At 35.9% G+C, this 24624-nt stretch overlaps 1 long non-coding RNA gene and 1 pseudogene across 1 annotated transcript; one reads left to right on the top strand and one right to left on the bottom strand.

The window, feature by feature from the left end:
- Positions 1 to 945: 945 nt before the first annotated feature.
- LOC142643826 (putative amidase At4g34880) lies at positions 946 to 21969 on the bottom strand (annotated as a pseudogene).
- LOC142642329 (uncharacterized) lies at positions 15849 to 20058 on the top strand. The gene is made up of 7 exons (XR_012845641.1): positions 15849 to 15976; positions 16152 to 16265; positions 17039 to 17170; positions 18441 to 18552; positions 18898 to 19016; positions 19109 to 19224; positions 19821 to 20058. It is a non-coding gene; the product is annotated as an uncharacterized LOC142642329 (long non-coding RNA).
- Positions 21970 to 24624: the final 2655 nt, after the last annotated feature.

Raw genomic sequence — 24624 nt, 5'->3', positions numbered from 1 at the left:
TTTTAAGGGGTCCACTTTGTTTTTGAGTGGGGCAACTTCCTTTTTTAATTTACAAAATAGACTTCCTCTAGATCTGTCTTTCCTTTCTTATGGAGGAAAGAAATTGAAAATTCTGACCCAAATCTATGAATCAGTACCTATGTTTGAGTTTGACTAAAGCTCAATATATTTTTTTTCTTTTTTTGTTAAATTATTTTAAAAAAAACTTACTTTTTTATAAATAAAAATGTTAGAGTTACTAATAATTTTATTGTAAAAGGTTTATATATATATAAAAAAATCAATTGCATTTCTTATAATTGGTAGCACGTAAGTTTGTATGATTTATATAATAAAATTTTGTAATATCCTTACTATAGAAGAACTTAGACAGGGAAAAAATGAAAGACAAAAAAGACATTAATTTTCCACTAATTACACCTGGAAAGAATAATTATGATACATTATATTTAATACACAAAGTGATTGTAGCCTCAAAAATGCTTGCACAAGAAAACAAGAATTTCAATTTGTTTGGTTGCCCGACTCTAATGCACATTCGCTCACCTAACCAAAGAGTATGTTATGTTTCAAAAAAGGTTGGCGCTTCTTGTTCACGTAATTATGAAATCTTTCCCTATTTGTCTGCTAACGATGACATGACTAAGATGATCATCTTAGGGTCCCATTATTTGAAGCCATGATGCATTTGATCTAATTGTGAATGGTATCCAAGGTTAAAAGGTTATGTCTGACACTATGCACTCTTGGCACAATTAACACTCTGTAATTATAAGTGTTTGTAGGGTGTAAAGATCAAAAGTTAGGATCAAGTTTCTAGAAAAGAGCTTTACACATCTATACATTAAAATTAGGATAGAGTAAAATTTTATTTCATATTAAAAAAAAAAAAAAAAAGTTAACGTAAACTAAGTAAAATTTGAGATAAACATAAAGATTGATCATAACTTAGGACAATGTCATTTTAATAATTACTTGATCCCAAAACTTAATACACAGTATTTGCCATTTGTCCATATATGCCAGCAAGATTATTAGCCCAACTTAATTACATTGTCGCCATAGTTGAACTGTAGTTGATATATATATCACCACAAACTAGCGTAATCAAACCTAATGATTCATAAGTATCAATGCAAGTTCTAAAATTTTGAATGGAGGCTAGGTGTTTAGGCTTCAAGGTTTAAATGAAGGAGGCCTCCTAATCTTAGTAGCTTGCTCGAAGCCATATGAAATTTCAATCAACTTTGGCTCTGAACCTTTTAGTCCCCCAAAGCAAATACCAAATGGCACACCTTTATTATCATATCCTGCAGGGACACTAATTCCAGGGAACCCCCCAATTGCAAGGACAGAATTAACACCAACACCATAAGGTCATAAAAATGCAGTCACCAATGCATCAAGGTTATACTCTATCATCAACTTCACAAAACCATTTCTCGTCAGCCTTGCCATATCTTGCAATGCTGCCTTCTCTTTGTTACTAGACCCATCTGTGGCTTGAGCTTCTAGAAAGAGGTTCTACCCATAGTCCTTGATCTTTTCCTGCATGGCCATGCTAGTAAATCTTCATTATTTGTGGATGTGCCTTACCTTTGTTGGCAATAATGAAAAACATGAAGGGAACAGAATATATTGTGTAGGATGAAACTTATAGACAGTTCTTTAATTAGGTGCTGTAACTTGGGTTTTCTTTGAATTATATAGTTAAATTTAATTGTTTAAAAAAAGATAACACCACCTTTATTCAAATAGTCAACCAAATATATAACACATAATAACTGTATTTAAGTTTTATCCTATTAGAGTTACATTGCACTATATATTTTACACTATTTGGTCAATTCAACCGTAGGGTGTTCAATTAAGGAACCTAAGATTCAACTCCTAAAGATTTGTATCTATGTTTTGCCCTATTGAATATACCACAATATTTTTCACAACTGTTAAGTTGGCAAATTATTATTAATTCTTGTATAGGCTTTTACCATCGACGCATTAACAACTTGTTATCTTGTTAGTTGTGACTCTAAACATATTGAAAATAAAGTATTTATGTAAACATACTATAGAGAGGGAAAATTCTCTACCTATCACAAGCTGACACATCATACTATCAAGTCCACAAAATACGACCAATTACAAAACATCATGTACTACTGCTAGGTTTTGCTATCACTATTCAAAAACTAATGAAAACTTGCCAAGTGTTATTGAAATAGGGGCATAAAACGCATCAGCATGTGTAAGCGATGACATAAGCAGCTTTGCACGTGTAAGCGATGACACAAGCAATCCAGCACGTGTAAGCGATGACATAAGCGAACCAATCAGGCTATGACATGTGTCACTAATCAGACTCCGCCACGTGTCGCTCACTCACCCCCAAACTCCTATAAATAGAAGCCTTCCTAAAACATTTAAGGAGGAGATCAAGCCATCTAGAGCATAAGCAGCATCAGAGAAGATTCAGAAGCACTCAGAAGTACAGAAACTCTGCTAGAATCAAGCCCTGAAGCCTCTAGGAACTTCAAGAACTTCAACCTCGAATACAAAGAACATTCGAAGCAGAATCATCCAAACTACTTGCCCAGATCTTAAAGTTTATTGGAATCAAGCTCAAAAGCCTCTAGGAACCTCAACAAACCATAAATCAACAAAGCTCTATGGATTTAAGCCTCCAAAGGCCTGAAGAACTTCCACCACAAACCTTCAAATACAAAGAAAAATCGAAGAGAAATTATCCAAATCATATTTCTACATCTCAAAGTTCATTGGAATCAAGCTCAAAAGCCTCCAGAAACCTCACAAACCACAAATTAGCGAAGCTCTACGGATTCAAGCCTTCAAAGCCTCGAAGAACTTCCACCACAAACCTTCAAATACGAAGACCAATCGAAGAGGAATCATCCAAATCATATTCCTACATCTCAAAGTTCATTGGAACAAGCTCAAAAGCCTCCAGAAACCTCACAAACCACAAATTAGCGAAGCTCTACGGATTCAAGCCTCTAAAACACCCAAGAACTTCCACCACAAATCTTCGAAGACGAAGAATGCCAAGAACACGAAGAGCGTATCAAGAACGCGAAGAACACAAAGAACAAAGAATTTCTAACAAGCTTGTAGCCAGAGATTTATTGTAATTCCGTTTCAAATATCTTCAATCCATTCCTCAGCCAAATTGAAGGATATTTTGTGTTCAAATCAAAATCACATTACCACAATTCCAATCAACAAATCTTTCAAGGTGATCGAATTAGAGGGTTACTCTTTTGTAATCTTGGAGAATTGTACCACATATTCATCAATACAAATTCGCATTTGTGAAACTATTTTACTTGTTTGATTTATTTCGAACTAAAGAAATTTAGCCGTTTACAAATTCTGGCACGCCCAGTGGGACCTCTTTGCCTCTCATCTCCTTCTCCTACAAAGAAAGAAATCTTTGTCATCTTGCTACCAACTTCAATGGCCTCTAGCAAGAACATCCAAGCTTCAACAATAGTTACTTCAATTAAACTTGGTACGGCTACCACCAACAATTGCATTGGTGCAATCAATCGTAGCCAGCCTAAAGCTCACAATCAACTTCGAGCTCAATCAATCAAGGAAGATAAGGTCCAGGCAATCATCTCCTTAGACCCTTTTACAAGAAAAAAGGTCATCAACAAGGACATCTCCACCTTGGAACACCTCAGGTATGGGGGCAAATCCCCTTCTTCCTTCACAAGAAGTTGGTTGCACGATTTCTCTCCCATCAAAGGGAACCCAAAAGATAATATTTCACATGCTCACTTCAATTCACTTCCTTCTCCATCATCTGTGGAAGTTGTGTCAGTCATGATGACTAACACCTCTAACATGGAAGAAAAGATGACTGAAATGGAACAAAAGGTCGTCCTTCTCAGAAAAGCACTTGAAGATAAGGACCTCTAAATTGCAACTTTAATGAACAAATTCGAAGTACAAGATCTTGGTGAATCAAGCCATGGTCATAAAATCACATCGGCGAAGGATGACGAAGGGAGAGAAATTGAAAACACTCCCTGACAAGAACATTCCACCTCAATGGCCTCGATATCTGTCCAACAATTGCAAGACATGATAACGAATACCATACGAGCACAATATGGAGGTTCTTCTACAAATTCTCTCATATATTCAAAACTCTATACGAAGCGCATTGACAATATGAGAATGCCAAATGGGTATCAACCCCCCAAGTTCTTGCAATTTGATGGCAAGGAAAACCCTAAGCAACACGTTGCTCACTTTGTAGAAACTTGCGAGAACGCAGGGACTCAAGGAGGCCTCTTTGTAAAGCAGTTTGTTCGTTCACTAAAAGGGAATGCCTTTGATTGGCATACAAACTTGGAACCTGAGTCAATCAATAGTTAGGAACAACTTGAGAGGGAGTTCCTCAACAGGTTCTATAGCACATGCCGCACAGTAAGTATGATGGAGCTTACCAATACTAAGCAGTGGAAAGACGAGCCTGTTGTTGACTATATCAATCGGTGGCATTCTTTGAGTTTAGACTGTAAGGATAGACTTTCTGAAATATCTGCTATAGAAATGTGCATCCAAGGCATGCATTGTGGACTTCTGTACATCCTGTAAGGGATAAAGCCTCAAACATTCGAAAAATTGGCAACTCGTGCGCACGACATGGAATTGAGTATCTCTAGCCACGGAAATACAAAACCTCCCATACTTGAGGAAAGCAGAAAAGAGGTAAGGAGGAATGACAGGAATGCAGAAAGCAATCTCAAAGACCCAAAAATTGTTAACACTGCGTAAGGTTCCAAGGAGAGAAGCAAAGGCAAATGAAAAACAACTAGAAGGATGGAAAAAGAACGAAGTGTGTTGTTTGACCTTTAAGGAACGAGCAAAAAGCATATCCGTTCCTTGATGAATGACAGGAATGCAAAAAGCAATCTCAAAGACCCAAAAATTGATAACACTACCATAGTTAAGGTTCCAAGGAGAGAAGTAAAGGCAAATGAAAAACAATTTGAAGGATGGCAAAAGAACGAAGTGCGTTGTCTGACCTTTAAGGAACTTGAGCAAAAAGCATATCCGTTCCTCGATGAAGATGTGCCAAACATCTTAGAACAACTATTGCAATTGAAGCTGATTGAATTGCTAGAATGTAAGCGACCAGAAGACATAGGGAAAGTTGATGACCCTAACTAGTGCAAATATCATCGCATCATTGGCCACCCAATTCAAAAATGCTTCGTCTTCAAAGAACAAATCATGAAGCTTGTTAAAGAAAACAAGATTGATCTAGACATTGATGAAGTTGTCGGGTCGAACCATGTGACCGTTGCTTGTCATGTACTTCCAACTCTCAGGCAGGGGCAAACATCAATAAGGCTTACGAATTGATTGACAATGATGGTGTAAGAATCGACCCTATCAATGGGAAGTTCTTCAAACGCTTCTATGCTTGAAAACTGAGGACTGCTCCTCGGTAAGAGCTTAAACTACCCACTGCAACGCTGAGAGGGTATATGATGTATTTGATGTCTTCCCATTGCCTTTGAAAGCGTACAAATAAAGAAAAATAAATCCCACTCTATGTCACCATTTGCGAGTGTGGCATAGTGGTTGGATGCCTTTGTCGCCCTTGAGGCCAAGGTCTCGGGTTCGATTAGTAGTGATACCCATTATGCACAATTGGTACCCACGAAATATTGTGGAGCGTAGGGCGAGGATTAACACGTGAGCCCTCATTTTTCTTATTTAACAAAAGAAAAAAAACAAACAAACAAATTTTTTTTGTTGAACTACGTAATGACTTGATCCCTCTTCAGGGTACGTAGGCAGCTTAGTACTTTTCACTAGGTTCAGTCACATAAAAAGAAGAAGAATTGCCAGTTTAGCTTGAGGAGTTTTTTAAAGATCGTTATAGTAGAAAATGAAGACTGTAAGGAGTTGATGTTGCTTAGCTTTCCTTGAAATGATGATAAATATAAGTTGTTTCTTGGTTGTGGAGTAAAATAAAATCTTCAACTGCTTTTGCAAGAAATGAAGTCTGCATGGCATTTCCCATCTTCTATGGACATTCTCCCACATTTATGAAGCATGCTTTGCATCACTTATCTCCTGGGGTCATTTTCTTGTACCTTGCAAGTCTAAGCTACATCATCTCTCTTCTAGGTTGTGCCACTTCATAGCTCTGAAATTTGAACCACATCATTTCCCTTCTGATTGGTGCTGTTTCACATCATGTATCTGAAATCTAGACAACGTTACCTTCCTCCAACATCTGAAGTTGGTGTTGCATCATCTTTACTCTAAGGGCATGTTCGTGCAATGTCAAAATCATGGTGGCATTCTTCTCACATCTTCAAGGTTTTGTTGGCATCTCTTTTCATCCTTAAAGTCTTGATGGGAGCTTCTTGAAACTTCAAGCTTTATTATAAAGGCTAATATTAGTGCAACTTCAATGCGAATGCAAGTGCCAATGTGGAATGTTGATGTGGCTTCATGACAAAGATGAGTATTGGCATGGCTTCAATGCAAATGAAGTTTTGACATAGCTTCATGGCAAAAATGAATGTTGGCATGGCTTCAAAGCAAATGAAGTGTTGACGTAGCTTTATGGCAAAGATGAATGTCGGCACGACTTCAGAGAAAATGAAATGTTGACGTGGCTTCATGGCAAAAATGAATTTCGGCACGGCTTCAGAGCAAATGAAGTGTTGACATAGCTTCATGGCAAAGATGAATGTCGGCATGACTTCAGAGCAAATGAAATGTTGATGTGGCTTCATGGCAACGGTAAATATCGCCATGGCTTCAATGCAAATAAAGTGTCGAGACAGCATTATGGCAAAAGAAGAGTGCTAGTGCAGCTTCAGTACAAGGACAAATGCTGGTGCAGCTTCAATGGCAAAGACTCTTGATGTAGCTACTTTGCATAGATTCTTGATATGACTATGTTGCAAAGACAAGTGTTGGTGCGGCTTAATTGCCAATACTAGAGCCAGTATGACTTCAAAGACGAGTACTGGTGATAGCATTGTTGCCTAGCTGGATATCCATATAGAAACATCGTTACAAAGATGAATATCACTAAAAGATTGTTGGTGCAAGAAAAGAATGTAACAACATGAAGGCATACGTCAGTGCAAGAACTATGCTATCAATGAAATATAAAGCCCCCAAATGAAGGCAAACACTTCTATGAAAATGTCAATGTAAAGTTTGATGTCAAAACCCAAAGATTAAGGAAACTGTGCTGCAAAACAAAAACAAGCAACAAAAAAATTTGTCAGGGAAAAAGATCTCATAGCATGTAAAAAAAAAAAAAATCATTTACAAGAAAAGAAGCAGACAAGTACAAAAAAAAAACTTGAAAGCAGGAGAAGAAAGCTGAAGGTTGAGCATGTGCCTCAATGATGAAGGCAATAGCATGTCTTTATATAGAAAACTTCGGAGATAACAGACAAGAAAAATGAAGAAAGTTGGCAAGCCATTAAATGCTGCCAGCAAACGGATATTGTTTGAAGTCAGATTTTGCAACTCAAATGCATTCAAAGTCAAAAAAATACTGCACTAAGTACCTATAAATGGATCATACTAGCCAAAAAAAAATTGCGTTAGACCTTAGAAAATGCTTATGGTCTAGAAAGAGTACACATATCATCTAAGCCGATATTATTCAAAGCGACAATGCTACCGACCTTGAGAACAATAAGAGATGATTAACCAATCTACCCGAGTTGTCAACACTGTCAGAGCCACCGAAGCCCATAAATCCAAAAAAAAAAAAAAATTGTCACCACAGGAGTCTTCTACGGCCTTCGATCCACCAAACCTGAACATTCCAGGCCCTGATGCCCAACCACGCGCTTCCACGCGCCGCCAAAAGCATCAAAGATCACGACCTACTCTTTCCCATCTGTGCAAATCGGATCACCAATTGAGAAAACTAATCTCACCACTAGATTCATCGACCCTCGATTCACAAAAACCAAAAAGATCATCAACAACAGAGCTACCATGCATCTCCATGCGCCACCACAGACTCGCGATGACCAACTGCTTAGCCCCTCAAAACTGACCCTACAGGGGTCTTCTATGGCTTTAGATCTACAAAACCTAAAAAATTCAGGCCCAAAAACCGATGCATGCGCCGGCACCTCTCTCACGCGCGTACAAGCGCCATATGTCGACATGCCCTCCAACATCTTCACGTGCTTACACGTGCCCCTATGACGTCATTGATGACGTCATCCTCCACTAACCAGTTTGACCCCGACCGACTTGGAAATTTGACCCGGATCCGGACCGCTTGAAAAAAAAAAAGAAAGAAAATGTTTTGACCAGTTGGACCTCTGACTTTGACAAAAAGTCAAAATTTTCAAAAACGGCCTGTCCCACTCAGTTTTTTGTGTACTTTCCAATTTTGGGATCTATTTCTTCAATTAAGACTTGAAAATTGCACAACGGTCCAATTTCTAGAAAGTTGACTTTTGCACAAATCTTGACCAAAAGTCAAAATTTTCAAGAAGGACCTGTCTTGCCTAATTTTTTTTGCATACATTCCAGTTTTGGGATCTATTTATTCATTTGAGAATCTAAAATTTCTCAAATAGTGCGATTCTACAACTGCTGGCTTTGATGTGAACTTTGACCAAGAATCAAGATGTCTGAGCAAAGCTTGTCCTATTCAGATTTTCACAAAGATTCTGATTTTGAAATTTGCGTATTTGTTTTGGACTTGGAAACCCCCAATTTGACCCATTTCTCTGAATACTAGCGGTGTCCAAAATTTAAGCTTTCAAGATCAAAATTTGAGATCCATCCATTTGGTATGGATTCCCTCAAGATTATCCTCTAGACTTCATCAAGGCTTCCCTTTCAATGAACAGATGAACTCTCACAAGTGTGTCTCAAACTTGAAATTGCATTTGGTCACTACTCCAGCCTACCATTCCCATTTGGTGCCTACCAGTCTCCGACTTACCATTCCCATTCGGTGCCTACCATTCTCATCCACTTTTCTCACCAAAAATTCTTATCTGCCATTCGCAACTACCCAACTACCATTCTTCATCTCTCCGCTATAAATAGAAGGGTCGGATTCATCGAAAACTCACCAAGAAAAACACACTGAATAATGAAATGAAGATTTGCTTCTTTCAAATTTTCAAATCCTCCATCTCACAGCCATTTCTCACTATGACCTCATCATTCTCAACACCTAGCAACCAAAATTGCTTCATAATCAGTTTGAAATCAACCCTCTCATGGTTTAGTAGAAACCTTTCTCACAACATCATCGTTGTTTTAGGATCCAAACAAATTTTGTTTCCCCACTTAACGACCTCATTTGTCCATAAAGTTATTCATAACAAGGCTGGTATTGTCGTTTCATGCTTCCTTGGACTTGGTTGGCTAGGAAATCTAAGTCCTGTAGAGACACCTGTTCCTAAGATCAGGGCTCTCGTAGTCTCTCTCCAACTGCTTGGTCTTGCATCAGAAGCAATAGTTCGGAACAAACAGCAACTTGGCTGGTTTCTGAAACCAGGATTGCAAGTTAGCTCTACCTTTCATTTTGTTGTGCTTTCCTAACAAGTTGCATTAGGTGAAGGTGGTGAAAGGTGTTGGGGTATCCTACAAATTGTCTCCCATCCAACACTTACAATGACTTTCAAGGTACCATCTCATCAGAAATTAGCCTTTGGTGTCGGTAAATGGTCGCCAAAGCCTCATTCCATGTTCCTACTAGCGTGGGGCCCAAAGGTCATCGTTGCTGGTACCTCAAAACACACTTTCTGGAATTACTCCAACTTAAGATCAGCTTTAAGAATTTCAAAAAATATACTTCTGAAATTACTTCAACTTAATGTCCGTCAGCATGGTCCAGTTACACAGGCATATTCAATGACTTGTTGTCAGATTTCATTCAGCATGCAGTCAATCCTGAATCCCAAGGTGTACTTCCCAAAAACATCTACACCAGAGAGTCCCCAACGTACAGGGCCAGCGCCATGGTGTCCTATGTTTCACTCATTCACTTCATCTTCATTTCTATCTTCTTCACCACCAACATTAGCATACCCAGAATCCATAAGCTTCTGAAATTACCTCAACTTAACCTGAGTGAAACAATGACACATGTGCATTCAACCACTCTCCTACATGTCCTCACTGTAATCCAAAGTATATTCTTCGAAAATAACTTCGCCTGAACTTCTTAAAAACGCGAGGCTAGCCCCATAGCTCTGCATGTTGTACCCAGCCAACATTCTCACTTCTTCTTCATCTTCTACACCCTGTGATCGCCGCCAACGATCCAAAATACTCCTCTGAAATTACTTCAGCTTAACCTCTGCTGAAATGATTCAATCTTGCAAGTACATCCAACTTCTTGCAAATGACTTTCAGCCTCACCAACCCACTCCAAGTACCATGGAACACTCTTTTGAAATTACTTCGACTTAACCTCTGCTGAGAAAACTCGGTCACGCGAGTACATTCAAATACTCGCAGACCTGTTTTCAGTCTCATTAAAGCCTTTCATATGGGTAGGTCTACTCTTCTGAAATTACTTCATCTTGCTAAAAGCTCCTCCACCTTCAACTACTTCACTTGAAGAGTCAAGTATAAAAATCCATTTTCAAGACTCATTCACTCACCACACTTCAAAAACTGTGTGCATGAACGAGTCTCGAGGGGGCATTTATAGAGAGAGAAAATTCCCAACCTATCACAAGCTGACACATCATACTATCAAGTCCACAAAACACGACCAATTACAAAACACCACGTACTACTGCTAGGTTTTGCTATCACTATTCAAAAACTAATGGAAACTTGCCAAGTGTCATTGAAATAGGGGCATAAAACGCATCAGCATGTGTAAGCGATGACATAAGCAGCCTTGCACGTGTAAGCAATGATACAAGCAATCCAGCACGTGTAAGCGATGACATAAGCGAACCAATCAGGCTGTGACACATGTCACCAATCAGACTCTGCCAAGTGTCGCTCACTCACCCCAAACTCCTATAAATAGAAGCCTTCCTAAAACATTTAAGGAGGAGATCAAGCCATCTAGAGCATAAGCAACATCAGAGAAGATTCAGAAGCACTCAGAAGTACAGAAACTCTACTGGAATCAAGTCTTGAAGCCTCTAGGAACTTCAAGATCTTCAACCTTGAATACAAAGAACATTCGAAATAGAATCATCCGAACTACTTGTCCAGATCTTAAAATTCACTGGAATCAAGCTCAAAAGCTTCTAGGAACCTCAACAAACCATAAATCAACGAAGCTCTACAGATTCAAGCCTCCAAAGCCTCCAAAGGCTCGAAGAACTTCCACCACAAACCTTCAAATACGAAGAACAATCGAAGAGGAATCATCCAAATCATATTCCTACATCTCAAAGTTCATTAGAATCAAGCTCAAAAGCCTCCAAAAACCTCACAAATCAGCGAAGCTCTACGGATTCAAGCCTCCAAAGCCTCGAAGAACATCCACCACAAACCTTCAAATACGAAGAACAATCGAAGGGGAATCATCCAAATCATATTCCTACATCTCAAAGTTCATTGGAATCAAGCTCAAAAGCCTCCAAAAATCTCACAAACCACAAATTCTACGGATTCAAGCCTCTAAAGCATCGAAGAACTTCCACCACAAACCTTCAAAGACGAAGAACGCCAAGAAAACGAAGAACGTCTCAAGAACGCGAAGAACACAAAGAACAAAGAATTTCTAACAAGCTTGTAGCCAGAGATTTATTATAATTCTGTTTCAAATATCTTCGATCCATTCCTTAGCCAAATTGAAGGATATTTTGTGTTCGAATCAAAATCACATTACCACAATTCCAATCAACAAATCTTTCAAAGAAATCGAATCAGAGGGTCACTCTTTTGTAATCATAGAAAATTGTACCACACATTTATCAATACAAATTCGCATTTGTAAAACTATTTTACTTGTTTGATTTATTTCGAACTATAGAAATTTAGTTGTCTACACATACTAACCAAATCTGAGAACTTCTTGTTGAAGGCTATAGCATCAGCCAAGGTACGCACTGGGGAAGCCATCAGTTCTTTTAAATATTTGTTCAAGGCCTGTTTGAACTCTATCATCAATGCTGTCCGTTCCGAGGTGCCAACATTCAAGATAGCATGAATGTTAGCTATTTCAAGATTGTCCACCAAAATTGCACCTTCTTGCCTGATATATTGTGGAAAATTATGTACCAAGTTAGGATAGTACATCAGATAGGGCAAATTTCTAGCTTGTGTGTTATGTTACGTACCTTAGTGTATCAAGATGCTGTGCAAATATTTTTTTTAAGAAGGTGTGATTGCCGAAATTGTAAAATGGTTTTCTCGCCATTCCCAATCGCTTCCCCTTAAGACCATTAACCTTCAGAAATTGTTTATAGCCACAATGTGGAATGTACTTTGATGCTTCGATGGTTGCTTTATCATTGTAGTCTTGACCAACAATCTCATCAAGAACGTAAACAACATCTGATACAGTCCTGCAAATGGGCCTGTAATATCCAACATGAAATGAGAGATATTTTTTTTTTTGGTTAAGGTAACCTTCATATATCGAGGGGAATTATTGATGAAAGTTAACAAAATAATTATAACATTATTATACAAGAAAATAATTCAAGATAGAGTATATTTTCTTTCAGAATTACACATAATATTACATGTGACAAACATAGTGTAATTATGAGATTAAAGTTTGGCCAAAACCTTATCAAGAGCTGCAAGTGAACTCAAACACACTTGAGCGAAACCAGGACTTACTGGAGTGGAACATTAAAAGTAGACAAAAAGTTTGCTGAGTCTTTCACTCAAAACTCACTCAAGCGAAATTGTTAAGTTTGCATTAGCTATTAACCTAGCTTTGTTAGGATAATTAACCATTGTTGTAGTTGTAGCTCATTATATGTATTCAATGCCCCCTTATCAATATCTAGCAACTGACTATGGTACCCAACTTTTATTGTTCACACATGACATGTGAACATGTGGATTTCTCATATAGTTGGTGCTGCTGACTATTTGATACGACCTATTAGATTATACACTTAAGCAAATTGTGTGTTCTTTAAATCGAAGTAGCCAATACGGATATATTGTATTAAAGATATATTGTATTAATATAAAGACTATCGGTTTGATAAGGAGAATAAAATATATTGGTAAAAGTCATGCCAATGTACCATTTCGAAATTAGTATGATACACACACACACACATACATATATATATATATATATATATTTGTATATTTATGAACTAAAATATTTTGTTAAGGCCCAAGAATAATTGCTTAGATAAATAGAAGTTTAACTTTTAATCTTACTAGTTGTAGACCCTTGTGATACATGAAAAAAATTGACGATTTATATTTTTGTTAAGTGAAAAATGAAAATAGTAGATGAGATTTATAAGCATTAGTCCTAAACAATTTTTAAAATAATGTGATTATTTTCTAACAAAGTATAATTGATTAAATATATTATATTTACTAAATTAATGTACTTATATTTGTTATTTGAAAGTGTTTTAAATTATTAAGTTTTTTTCCTTCAAGAAAACATAATGCATTTTACATTTTTTTTTTTTTTTTTGAAAATGAAACCTTCATTATCTATACATTTTGAATGGAGTAAAAAGCAAATATAAGTAAATTTATCATTTATATTAGAAAAAAAAAAGACTTTAATACCATAAGAAAAGTAATTTTATCAAGAATTTACTAACATTATGCTGAGAATGTAACATAATTTTCAATAAAGTAGCTCGTCTTTCTACACAAACCTCTCCTTCAATGCATTGTCGAAGTGGACCGAATGGACCAGTGGATAAAATGGACCTAAGTGGACCGACTGGACCGAAGTAGATTGAATTGGACTAAATTAGACCGAGTGGACTGAGATAGACTGAAGTGGACCGAACTAGACCAAATGAAACGAAATTGACCAAAGTGGATCTAATTGGACAGAAGTGATTTGAAAAGAACTGAATGGATTGAAATGGTCTGAATAGACTGAAATGGACTGAACTGGACCAAAATGGACCGAATAGATCGAAATGCTATGATAATGTGGCTTAACATGAGCATAGCAATAATAAATACTATGTTTTAGCTTTCACCTTTTAAATATTATATAGATTGGAATTATACAACCAATTGGAATTGAGCTTGTGGGTGAAAATTTTTAAAATTTTAGTTTCCTCTTTTACTAACAGACTTATGTTTACAGCAACCACAGATTCCTTATTTATTTAAGTGACTATTTGTGCAATGACCCCAACAGGCAAAGAAAAAATCTATTTTGATATGGAAGATTGTAAACAAGTTACCCAATAGTATCCTACCTAGGAGAGATTGGGACGACCCCAGCGCGGCTTGTGAGACCAATTGTTGGTTTAATGCCCACAACTGAGTTAGAAATGCCACCAAATTTGCAGCCACTGATATAGCTGATCCACTACTTGACCCACATGGATATGCCGATAGAACATAGGGATTCTGCACATCATCACAAAACATTGATATTGACACTTTGTTCCTGTCTTTCTTAGCAGAGACGAAACCAAAACTCCAAGTTGAGGGGGCCAAAGTATAAACCCAAAATTTTTTATAAAAATCAAAACTAACATCTACTCAAACTTTGTTGAATTTAATCACGTTTATTAACATTATAATCTCATATTTTCACAATTTGGATTGAATACTAATTTAATCGGTGGTAATTTTTTGGAATTTTGTTTGAAAATTTTCATGAATTGGGACATCAACATTAGAGGTAATGCTGCATTATTAGCTTCAAATTATTTGCAGTTTTTTCTCTTAAAAAAATCAAATACTATAGATAATTTTCCCATCATCAACAATTCAAGTAAAAGTTTCGTTATTTCCATGTTATATAGCTCTATCGTTTCAAAATTTAGTCCAAAAAATAAACCAAACAAACATACCCCACAAGCTACAACAACATTAATGTTAATAAAATATTTTCTAAAAATAGTTAATAATTCATAAAAATAAACCTACAAACAAGCATTACTATCCACTGCACACATTTGATCATAGTTCCCACGGGCTTCATATTTTTGGATCAATATGCAATGCGCAAAAGGATGTTGCATTTTTATTTTTTATTTTTTTTATAGTTTTCATGGGTTAAAATGTAAAGATTTTGAAGGAAGGGGGCCAAAAATATATTTTTTAGGGGAAATTTTTGTATATAGTGCTATATTTTTTTTTTCAACTTTTGGGTTTTGGGGGGGGGGGGGGGGAGGGGCATGGCCCCTTTGCCCTAACGTGGGTCCGTCATTGTTACTTAGAACATACTATCATGCACATCCAATGGTTAATTATTTCATCCAATTCTGATTACATACCAAAAAATTGGCCAGATCCAGATTATATGATATATGTGGATGAATATTTTAAGTGCTAAATGTGTTTCAACATTCTTATTCATACATTCTTCTCCTATAACAATTGCAAAGGTTTTTATCTTTCTCTCAGCATACATTTATATATATATATATATATATCACTACAACAAACTTTAGTTATTTCGACCCTCTTTTATGGAGGGTTTACTAAAACCTGTCGTTACAATCTATACATACAAGTGTGCTTGTAAATATTACTAAACTTTATCTCAGAGGTTATTAAGTCCCTCACAATAAGTTAAAACACCATTGAAATAAATGTGAAAAAAAAGAGCACATACAAAACTTTACATTTTGCAACCCACAACCCTTGATAAAATATGACAAAATTTTCAGCCCTTGAAAAAAGCCCACGAAAAAATTTAAAAAGAAGCCACAGCCCTTGTTAAAATATTTGTTCACTCTCTCACAGAAAATGAGAAAGCATTGAGCCCAAAGAGCTTGATGGAAATCTCAGAGCTCGACGATCATGGAAATCGCGCAGCTCCGATTAGGTACGAATTGGTCTCGGCAATTTGTGACTCTTCGTCTCTCTCGGCTTTGTGTTCTCAGCTCCGATTGGGTACAAATTGACCATGGAAGTAACAAACCCTAATTTTGTCTTTGATTTTTTGGTTTACCCACACTTTTTCATCGATTTCCCCATGATTTTCGTTTCACATTTTTCAGAAAATTGAGAAATGGAAGTCACTCATTCTCTCAGCAATGGTGTTCAAGGTTTCTCGCGTCGAGACCTAGCCAATCGATGGCCAAAAGCCTAGTACCTCTGGTCTCCGCAAGAAGGTTCAATTTCCCTTTCTTTCTATTCAATTCGATTCGATTCGATTCTTTCACTGTTGCGCTTTAATGTTCGTTGCTTTTTTTTCTTTTGATCTATTGCGTTTCACCGAATCAATCACTTTATCGAAATTAATCCATGCAAATTCGATCTCTATTTGATCGAATTGATCAATTTTGATGTAGAATCAGATTATTCGAAAACTTGTTTTTTTCATTCAGATTCTCATCGAATCAGATTTTAGTATAACTGCACGACTTGCTTGGATCAGTGAGGCTTGTGAAAATCAATTTGAATTCGCTGCATTTTCGTATTCTGACTGTGTTGATGAATGAATATGAATTTTCTCTTTGGATTCAAGAACTATTACTTTATCAATTGCTAAGTTACTATGCGATTGTTGATATATGTGTTAATTTATATTGTTTGTTGTTTTATTGTGTGGAAAATGCTTGGGCACTCTCTTTGTCTTTGTTTGTAGTATTTGGATCTAATGCGTGTTAGTTTAATAATTAATTTGCTTCAGATCTAGCTTTTTAATTTTCAATTATCAGAGGTTTGGCTTCAAGGCTCTTGGCATTGTTTTGGAGTATCATGTTCTGTGCAAGGCTTAGTTAAGCTGAAAATGTGTGTGAATTTTATGAATTATGAAGGTTCAAATTAGTGAAATGATATTTGTTATGGAATATCATGATCCTTGCATTGTCATATGTCCATTTGGGCAATTTGCTTTTGGGTGTCATGGGGTGATGTTGAGCCTTCTTTGATTGATTTTCAGAGATTAGTATAGCAACAGCTGACACAATAGCCTACATCTGAGGAGTTGAGTATTGGGAAAATTAAGTTCAAAGCATTTGATTTGGGAGGTCATCGGATTGCTCACAAAGTTTGGAAGGACTACTATGCCAAGGTAAGCCATTTGCAAAAAGCAAAGCTAAGCTAGTTTTGTAGCTATGTATTGTGTTATCTATGCAAAGTTTTCTTGCAGCAGTCTCTTTCATCCAGATCCACATTTTGTCTCCAGGTGTTATTGTAAAGCTGATCGATATTTGTATGTTTGTGGAGCTATCTATGCTTACACATTATTGCTGTTTCTCATTGTTTTTTAAATTTGAGATAAGGAGGGGAAAAACCTGCATTTTATAGTTATGTATTGCCTTTTGTACCATATGATTTTTATATTTTATAAATTACTTGACTTCCTACTCTTCATTGGCATTAACTCTTTATGCTTGCTTTCTCAGTACTTGCAAGTACCTTTACATTCTCTACTTTAGTCTTGTCACATTCTAATCCCCCTAGATTCATTCTAGGCTAATGTAAAAAAGTATCAACTCTGTTATGCTTTGTCTTTTATTTCTTTCAACAGATTTGTTTTCTGTTCTGACTTGTAGTCTCCCCTTTTTTTATTTACTAAAAGGCTTTTTCTATTCTACCCTTCTCCCTAAGTTCTAGTTATGTCAACGAGAAAAAATCATATGATAGAAAGGACTTTATGGGGTTGATTTGATAGATGGTGTTTCATCTTCATGAATTGGCTAAAGAAGGCACAAAGCTGGCATACTTCATGAGAAACCAACCCAACTATCCAAAACATAGACTAATATTCAAATTTTAATCAAAGAAGCAGTTTTCCTTCAGTTATGAGTTGGAATGCTAATAGAATTTATTATCAACCATTATCTCTGATGAAAACATGCCAAAAATGTGGTAGCACTAGTATTTGGATTTGGACAGAGTTGAAAGTCCAACTAGCTTGTGCACGCACACTATAATATGAACAGAACACAACACAACAGCCAGCCCAAAACCACTCAACAATAAAATAATCCTAAGCCAAATCCACTATGATTGGCTTGACTGTTAATGTTCTTTTGACACTGGCTATTAATGTTGGGTTTTGAAAGCCTACGGAAAGGATAATATGTTGAGGAGATGATTGAAATAAATAGGGAAATGAATAGTTCACTTCCTGGGTATACTCTTACAATGGTTAATATTTCCTTCACAATTATGATGCAGGTCATCTCAATTTAAGATCTGCTTTCTTAACTGCAAGACTTACTGTATTCTCTCATGTATATATCTACTGTGCCATATGTTAGGATAGTTTACAAATATTTGTATTTATTCAAAAGATTGAAATTTGTGGAACTAAGAATGTTTAACTGATGATGCAGATAATTTTTGGGACTAGATGGAGACATCTTTAAGGAGAGAGACTTTTGGGAACATGTTGGAGGAATTGATATTGCCTTGGCTCCATCTAGTTTTGGCCAAGCAAACACACGGGTAGATGGACTTTCTAATCAAGCAAACCCCTCTTCTTATTTAATTGTGCATGTATATTCTTTCTTTTAGATCAAATATTGGACAGCAATGGACGTGGATCATCAATTCCTTGAAAAGATAGGATTTATGGGCTGAAGGCATAAATAACATGAGTATTGGGATTTAGATCCTGCCTTTTTGTTTGGGATGCCCAAGTTTTTGTCCTTTTATGTTTTGTTGTATCATTTAGGTTTATTTTCAGTTTTTTCTTTTAGATAACTAGAACTTGATAGCAAGACATGCATAATTTTATCTTATGTTGACACAAGTAATAATAATATTCAGTCCAATGCTAATTATTTTCAGGCTTTTGATATCTTGCTCCGGAAGTTAAAGAAGTATGTTCCTTTTGGTGCATCTGTTGCTGATTTGTATGCAGGAGCTGGTGTAATTGGATTATCATTAACAGCTACTAGAAAATGCAGGCAAGAACCGAGATAATTATAAATGTGCTGGGGCCTAGAGTCTTCCTATTTATTTTCAAATTTTCTATCTCTTTGTTATTATTGTTTTTCAGTCTGTCAAATGCATTGAGATTAATAAGAAATCAAAGTTATCTTTTGAGAAGACAGTGACCGCCTACCAAAAATTGTAGATAGCAGCATCAGTTGGCATCATGCAGATGCTTCAAAGGTTGGCATTTAACCCATAATTTAAGGAATTTATGATAATTCCACATGTGATTAATACTTATTGCAATAATTTTTCTTCCAACATGAAATTCTTTTATTTTACAGCATAAAGCTAAATCATCATCTGAAAGGTTGGAACACTTTGTAGTTGCCTAGATAAATTTAAGACCACATGTCATTAATGGTCCCTATAAAGACTGTTAAAATCATAGAACTTGGCAATTTATTAAATATATTGAAATTTGGTCAATTTTACACAAGTACTATTGTTGCATGATTTATCTCAATAGTATTTTTTTCTGCAAACCGAAATTACCGAATACCTTTCAAAACTGTAATGTTACTACAACTGTGGTTTGGAGTAGGAAAGGGTGTCTCTAGTATAGGATGCCATGATTACTATGCTTGTTTTAAGATCTATGTTGTGGCCCTTTATTAGTTTATATAGGTGTAAGCTTATTTATTGGATGATTTGGTATCTCACTAGTTTTGGTTCCACTGAAGTCTGTTCTTGCTTTTAGGTTATTCTTCATGTGTTTCTTCTGGTGTTCCTTACATGTTTCAATTTCATAATATGTATCATTCTCTCTTTTTCAGAAACTTGAGGGCACCCATAATGGTTGAAATGTTCAATTGCACTAGCTAATAACTTCTTGCTTTGGAGATGATGATGAAGAATAAAATGTATCAAAACTTTTAACTCTTGGACATATTTGGTCTTTGTACAGTGTGGTTATTGATATCTTTTCTCTTAAACAATAATAGACTTATCATTTTTGAGACCATTAATATCACTTTTGCTATACATCAATATCATAGCATATCATTCCAACAATTGTAAATTTTTGTGTGTGTGTGTATATATATTTTATGCATGATTGTGGTTTTTTTTTTAAATAAAATAAAATCTTATTTTGAGGGTCAAGAGACCCTTTTAAATAACCTTATTTATCAAGGGTTGTAATGTAAATTTTTTAAACCTTGGTAAAAGGTTATTTAAGGGTCTCTTGACCCTCAAAAAAGATTAGAGCACATATTTTGAGGGTCATGAAGGCCTTCAAAATTTCTTTTTCGACGGTATAAGTTTCAAAGGTTATCAAGGGTCAATAGAACTCTTAAAATAATATTTCTCAAGGTTTTTAAATATTTTTTTCAAGAGTTTTGACCCTTGGAAAAAGTCAAATTTGTTGTAGTGTATATATATATATATATATATATATATATATATATATATATATATATATATATATATATAACCCCTAAAACTATAACAAACAAGGGGGAAAAAAAGCTGCAATTGAAACTCTACATGCTGCTGTTTACATGTATTGACTTAGACAAGAATTTTATCAGTTATTTCAATTAAAAAAAGAACGTCAAAACAGCACCATTTCCTAATATTGTACTAAATTGACGAAAAATAAACCATAGAAAATAATTGATTAATTGAAGTAATAGTTATTAGACTGAATGAACAAGGAGAACTATATATGGAGACACCTAAATTGATGCCTAAACGCCTAATTTCACGGCAAAAATGGGCAAATGCCCATTTTGCACAAAAAAAAAAGAGCAAATGCCCAATTTCTCAAATTAATTAGGAAAATAACCTTATTTTGAAATTCAATTTTCTCAAAATCAAGTTTTAAAAAAAAAATTCTGGAGTCCTATAGCGATGTTTTAAGAAGTCTATAGCGACGTTTTAAGGAAATATAGCGGCATTTTGTAACCCGAGCTCCATGAACTCGAGTTCCATGCAAGTTTTTTATTTTTTTTAACCTATAACTAGATTTCATGAACTTGAGTTCTAAAACGCCGCTATAGGCTCTTTAAAACGTTGCTATAGGTTCCTTAAAACGTCGCTATAGGGTTTAACTCGATTTTGAGAAAATCAAGTTTTAAAAGAGAGACATTTCTCTAATTAGTTTAGAAAATGGGGCATAATGCTTTTTTTTTGCACTGAAAGGGCATTTGCCCATTTTGGCCCAAATTTCACAACATTTTTAAGTGTTAATTGTAGATTGGAACACAATAATTTTACTTTTCTTCAAGTACCAGTAGTGATTCCATATGTAATTGATATAATCCATCACAAGTTGACACACTATTACGGTGTGAAATTAGGTGTGGACACAGGGACTAGACAATATATACAATCTGACTATTACACATTGAATCAATGCAAGTCACGTACCTTTCCTTGGCCACCTCTGCCGCTGCAACCATTGGTTACAGATTCCGACCTAAATTGAGACCACTCGCTTAAGCTAGCCTTTCCTATGATGATAGCCCCAGCTTTCCTCAGCTTGGTCACCACTCCAGCATCCTTAGGCACCACTGAGCCTAGCAGTGTATAAGAGCCAGCCGTAGTGTTCAACTTATCCTTGGTTGCAATATTATCCTTGAGCAGAATGGGAATACCACGTAACCCAGAGAGTGACCCAGGTGCTTTTGATTTGCGCTCGGAGTCAGCCTTATCAGCTAGGTGTAGTGCTTCTGGGTTCACCTCTATGACCCCTTTAATGATTGGGTCGAGTCTGTGTATTTGTTTTAGGTAGAACTCAACGAGTTGCCTTGAGGTGAGTTGGTTTTGCTTGAAAGCGAGTTGGATGTCATGTACACTTGCTTCTTCGATTGAGAACCCATGGCCTGTGACAGTACAGTGCGACCCAGATGATAATATAGGTAGAAGAATAAGAAGCAGTGATGAGAAGCGACAAAATTGTGGCTTTGAATTGGTAGCCATTGAAATAGTTAACTGATCTGTAGGTAAATGCTTTGGAGCTCAAAATTCTTATGTAGCTTTTTTCATAATGACTGAAATAACTTGTTACGATTGAAGTAACAACATATTCATCTTATTTTACCCTAACGTGAGAAGATGTTTTATGAGATTATCTCATGAAACATTTCTTTCACAACAGTAAGACCCACACATGTTAGAGAAATATCTCATAAGATTGACTTATAAGATAATTTTTTCACTAATACTACCTTTATCATAGAGTAATTACAACATATTGTGTTAGAAATTGTAAACAAAGTTGCAAAAAGTGTTTTTTCCCTAAACTTATTTCTATAATATACCATTTTTTCTCGCTTGAAACATCTTATTTTCAGTTTAATTAATTAATTTAGTATAGGTACAGCTTTTTAAAATTTAATTACTATTTTACGGTATAATTGTACATTTGCATAAGTTATTTTTAAACCTAATAACAAACTGATAAAAATAAACTTTTCAAATGAGCATGCGTATGGTATGTGATTAAATGGGTGACATAGTAAGCAAGTTTTGGGGGCGAGCAAAAGCTAATGGAAACAACGAAGGCCTTGCTCTAAAATATTGTGAAGAACTTTGTCAGCTTTGTTGGTCAAATTTGGCTGGCTGTTGGTATCAAGGCACATAATTAAAAGGAGAATCAGCATCTTGGATATAGAAGGGGTGTGACGCAGGACAACCACACTAGGCTCCATCCATAAGGCCATAGGATGGGCCGTTTTCTTTTTGTTCTTCCTCCTATACATGCGTATAATTGGAGGCTTGTACCTCATGTCCACACCCGGGTGAAGAAGAGTAAAGATGCTAAGGATTATGCTATTTGGTGGGGCATGTGACAAATATATATGTGTGGAATGACCCTTGGATAACTTTGATTTGGGTTTTAAACCAAGGCCTAATAAGGTAGCTTAGCAACCAGTGATGGTAGCAAATTTAATTGATCTAGCTAGAGGGTTCTGGGATGTGTCCAAATTATATGGTTTGATAATGACTATTGATCTTGTATTGCAGTGGCTGCAGAAGAATTGTCATTGCTAGATGAAAAGACAATCTTTGACGCGGTTGAAATTCAGGGCATGCAAGTAAATTGGGGAATTATGCAACTTAGCGAAGAGATCCATTCTTTAATTCAAGTACAGTATTTATGAGAATTATTGATCAATAAGTTTAGGATCATAACTTCTTTCACAATATAGTTGACATGATTTGTTGTAATTTTTGTATTACAAAGGTAGTGTCAAAGGTGGATTAGTACAAGATGAAAGTAATGTTTCTCTGATCATAAAAACATCAACAGTCGTAAAAACTAAAAATAAATACGTTAAAAAAATTGTGCCCCTAATATTACTCTTACGGATATGTTGGATATTGACAACTGAGGCATCTGACTTGCGGGACTTGAGAAGTCATATAATTAGACAAAAAAAATGCTTCATAGATAAAACTTTCCAACTTTTTACAACATAATTTTCATAAGAATGGTTTTAGTATATTACATTGCATGGATCCCCACTCCTGGGATTGTCTGTTTGGTAGGAGATGGTATCTCAAGCTTCATAAAATAGGAGTCATAGGCTTAGGTAGTGTATCCCATAGGTTAGCTCCATCGAGTCGGTGTGTCTTCAAGATGTGCAAACTGCAATAAAATCAGGAGGAACCTTAGTGTGCATATAATATGCCACCTAGAACACCAGTAGAGCCAAGAACACCATGTTCAGATATTATACCAAGTGATTTAGATACAAGTTGTATGTGATTTTGAAGCCGATAATCAATCTATCAGTGTAAAGGACTCAATTTGGTACCAGAGCTAGGTTGTTCTCTGTCACTCTGACAAGGCATGATAACATAAGTAAGAAAAAAATCAAGAAAACCAATGAGAAGACTAAAGGGATCTTTATAGATAAAAATCCTCTCAAACCTAACTATAAATTAAGAAATTATTAAGAAAATGTAAAAACAACAACAAAAGATATAGTTGTAAAATGTTGAAATATCTCACCCAGGTTTACCACATTGCAACCTGCCTCAACGCTAGTCCAATCAATTAACTCTGATAACTTCAGCAATATAAAAATCTTATGGAATGACTCCAAACAAAAGATGCTTATAACCTGATGAAGATTAGCTTCATTTATGTTGTAATGCAGATTCTCAATATACAGCCTTCTGGCCCCTCCTGAATAGGTGCCTATAAGCCCACCTGATGCACTAGCGACTGCTGTAGTAGACTGGAATAGGGTTTTTTTATTTTTATTTTCCTGCTTCTGATGGCTTTACCATAACTGGTTGACCAAGAAGGGGAAAGACCAGTGAGTGATATTGCCAAAGGACTGACATTTTAAAAACTAGTTTAGACTCAAAAGGAATCAATAGTATAATCATAAGAAAAATACACATAAATTACATCATAAATTGACCTTGACTTTCATTAGAGCTATTCTACATTCCGTATACAATTACCACAAGAAACCATGAAGCTCATGCAGATGATGGGGGCTAAAAAAAAAAAAAAAAAAATCAATTGCAAATTACACCGGGAAACTATCTTTGGAAATAAATTAACTTTGTGGATTGCTTTGGGTGAGCCGTGAGGAGATTGAGTCTCTTAATAAAAAC

The sequence above is a fragment of the Castanea sativa genome, chromosome 7, assembly GCF_040712315.1.
Source record: "Castanea sativa cultivar Marrone di Chiusa Pesio chromosome 7, ASM4071231v1".
Lineage (NCBI taxonomy): Eukaryota > Viridiplantae > Streptophyta > Magnoliopsida > Fagales > Fagaceae > Castanea > Castanea sativa.
Note: the sequence above shows the minus strand (reverse complement) of the source record. Positions and strands in the feature narration are given on the sequence as shown.